The sequence below is a fragment of the Pteropus alecto genome, unplaced genomic scaffold (genome assembly GCF_000325575.1).
Source record: "Pteropus alecto unplaced genomic scaffold, ASM32557v1 scaffold45, whole genome shotgun sequence".
NCBI classification, from domain to species: Eukaryota; Metazoa; Chordata; class Mammalia; order Chiroptera; family Pteropodidae; genus Pteropus; species Pteropus alecto.
The window spans coordinates 20,666,629-20,670,420 of NW_006442491.1; the positions used below are offsets into that span (position 1 = coordinate 20,666,629).

Below are 3,792 nucleotides of genomic sequence, written 5' to 3' on the forward strand. Positions count from 1 at the left end.
GTGCAGCTTAGCCAAGGTGTCTTATTTCCACAAAGAAGGTAAGTATAGCAGAGAGAGAAAAGATGCAGCAAGAAGGTGTGACCAAGAGGTCTAGTGAAAGAGTGGGCCTTGAACATGGGGAGGAACTCTTATTTCAGTGAGGTTGAAAGAAGGGAGAAGTAGAGATAGAGCTTAGGGGAGTTAACTACTAGGGGGTTCTGTTTTGTTCTTAAAAATAGGAGGCAAAGTCTTCTGCTGCAAATTAAGTGGGCAGGGTAATTGAAGAGAGAGGGAAGGATTGTGATAACTACTCATATTCAAAATGATGTACTCTCATCTGAAGACCATCTGCTGAAGACTTTAAAATGGAGTTGAAAATTTGGAGAAAAGATATATAATGGTCTTCCTTTTCTTTTACAAAATATCATGTGCCTAGATTCTCTAGATAGATCCTTACCTTAGATTTTGGGCATGGGGTTTTCTCTGTGAGGAGACCTGAAAAAGCTGGTACATAGAAGAGCAAAGGAGGAGGGCAAAATGTGAAGAGAGTGCAAGAGCAGTTTACATATAATTCAGAAATACAGGGAAAGTAATTAAAATAGTCAAAAACCCTGTGTTTTCCTGAAATCTTAGTTTGAACCTTACTGTGCACAGTGGATCAGATGCATTCTAAGTGTATCCATTGATAAATTTTTTTTGGAAATTTACCTCTGGAGCAGTGGGAGAGATCTATAGTTAACATATTTAGTCATTTTGGAGGGCAGTGGTAATCTCTCCAGGAGTATTATTTTAAACTGAAAGCAAAATGTTTAGTAACAAGTAACTATCTGTAATGAAGAACATCTTAATTTCAAAGTATCACTTGAAATGAAACAGACATTCTATTATAGTATTTCTCAGAGTGTGGTCTGAAGAACAATTGCATGGGAAGGCAGGGGTTGGAGACAGGTGAGGATGGAACAGATTGTTAGCTTTGGAGTTTCATGGATCCCATGTTAGAAACCTACTAAATTAGAATCTCTGGATGGTACCTGAAATCTAAATATTTTACAGATGTTCCGGGTGATTTTTTAAAGCTTTTATTATGCAAAATATCAATCCTATACAAAAGTAGAGAGAGTAGTGTCATGAATCCCATTGTATCTATCACACAACTTTCACATCACATTGTTTTCTATAGCCCCTACTACTAGAATATTTTGAAATAAGTTCTATTATTTATTATTATTATTATTTATGCATCATTGTTTTATCTATAAATATTTTAGTATTTATAAAAGACATATACTTTTTTAAAAAGCATAATCACAAACCATTATTATGCTACCTAATTCTTGGTTACACTGAATATCTGTCTACTTCAATCATTGAAAAATTATGCAGTTATACCTGTATTTCCACCTAAGATTCCAAGTTTGTATGTATCACACTGATAAATCATTTTCCCCAAAGGCTTAAGATTTTGTTTACACAATGGCAGATAGGTATTTTAAATCATGAATGAGTGTTGAATTTTATTTAATTCTTTTGGATATATATTGAGATGGTTATACAGTTTCGAATTGTTAATAAAGTTTCTAATGCTGAACCATTCTTGTGATAAAAATTTTTGATTGTAAAATTAAATTTAATTTGTTAATTTTTATTTGGGATTTTTGTGACTATGTTTATGGATGAGCTTGGCCCGTAATTTTTTTCTTCTCTTACTGTCCTTGCTGGATTTTAGCAGCAAGGGTATGCAAGTCTTAAACTATGATTTATCAACACGTTTTAACAGCTTTTATTCACCATCATTTCTTGCACTTCCCTGTCTCCTTCCTGGTACATTTTTATTCTGGTTTGAGTACATTCCTTAATAGTTCTTTCAGCAAGAATGTTTTGGTGGTAAATGTATAAGTCTCTGTAGGTCTTTAAATAAATTTATTCTTTTACTCCTAAACTATAGTTTGTCTAGGTATAGACTTAGGTCACTTTGTCCATGGAACCCTCTAGATTTCACCAGTTCTGAACCCACTTTTACATTAATTTCTCAGTTCAACATTACTGAACTACATAGGTAGTATGAATTTGAACCACATGATTAATTTATGCATGCTTTGAGTTCTAGTTTCTCTCCAGTATCCCTTTTCTATCAGTAGTCTTAGGTAATACGCTGTATTTTCCTTGTGAATCCAAGGTACCAGAAATAAAGAGATAAGTGTGCAGCCACTTTGGACAGTTTGGCTGTTCTTCAAAATATTAAATACAGAGTTATCACATGAACCAGCAATTCTGTGTCCGGGTGTTTACCAAAGAGAATTGAAAATGTTTGTCAACACAAAAACTTGTACATGAACATTCATAGCAGCTTTGTTTATAATAGCCAAAAAGTAGAAAAAAATCTAAATGTCCATAACTGAAGAATGGATAAACAAAATGTAGTATATTTTATACAATGGAATATTGTTCAGCCATAAAAGGAGATGGCTGATACATGCTGCAATATAGATGAACCTTGAAAACATTATAGTAAGTGAAAGTAGCCAGATACAAAAGATCACATAGTATATGATTTCATTTATATGAAATATACAGAATAGGCAAATTTATAGAGACCAAAAGTAGAGTGGTGGTTGTCTAGGGCTGGGGCGTGGATGGGAAGGTGAGGGGAATGAGAATCACCGTTAATAGGTATAAAGTTTCTTTTTGGGGTGATGAAGATATTCTAAATCTAGATTATGGTTGATCATTGCAAAACTCTGTAGATACACTGAAAAACATTGAATTGTACACTTTAAACTGGTGAACATTATGATAGGTAAATTACATCTCAATAAGGCTGTTTAGAAAAAAAAAAAAAAGAGCTAGAGCAGGGGTCAGCAAACTTTTTCTGTAAAGGGCCAGAGAATAAATATTTTAGACTTTGTACCATATGGTCTCTGGTCAAACCACTCAACTCAGCCGCTATAGCATTAAAACAGCCATACACGATATACAAATGATTGAGCAAAGCTACATTCTAATAAAACTTTATTTACAGAAAGAAGTGGTGGGCAGATTTGGCCTGTGGACTGTGGTTTGCTAACATCTAAACTAGAGTGGTAAGACAGAGCTAAAGCCATGGAGATATTGGAACCATCTAGCTTCAGTTTGGGCTTCGACTTTTTTTTTTTTTTTTTAAATCACTCTGATAATCATTTCTAGTGCCCAGGGATTTCTTTTTGTGGTTTTAGAAATCAAACATGTAATGTAAAATGTATTTTTGTATTTTATCCATTATTTCTGTGTGATTAGAGAGGGCAAGAGGACTTCCTGCCTCATCTTAGACTGCCATATTTACCAAAAGTTCCATATATGCTAAGCCCATCTTCCTCTTACTACTCCTCCACTCCCTCAGTAATGGCCTTTCAGAAAGCACTTTACTCTGCCCCTAAACCTTCACAGGGCTGACAACTTCTTGTCATTCAAGTGAAATATCATTTAGGCCTTCCCAGTCTATGCAGTCTAATTTGTTCCTTCTCACTCTTACAGTCTATCCCACTACCTCGTTCTATATTTTCATAGCAGAGTCATTAGGCAGGTGACTGTTTCTGCCTAAGCTCTGGGTAGGTGCTTTCCTTTTGGGATTGTGTTCATGTGTGGGCAGTGCTAACTAGGCCTTCAGTTTTCACCACTGTATATACTGCTTTGAGAGCTTTGGCTTCTGTTTAGTACTATAGGTTCCTGGATATTTATTATTGCTTAAGGAAAATTTCTCCATTTCTGGTCCTTGAACAGTTTTTCTCTTCTTGTCTTTGAGTACAGCCAAAAATTAAAAAATATATTTTATATATA

The 3,792-nt window shown here is 34.7% G+C and overlaps 1 long non-coding RNA gene across 1 annotated transcript in view; it reads left to right on the forward strand.

The window, feature by feature from the left end:
* Positions 1-3,792, forward strand: part of LOC107196369 — a 37,691-nt gene that overhangs the window by 23,671 nt on the left and 10,228 nt on the right. The window lies entirely within an intron of this gene.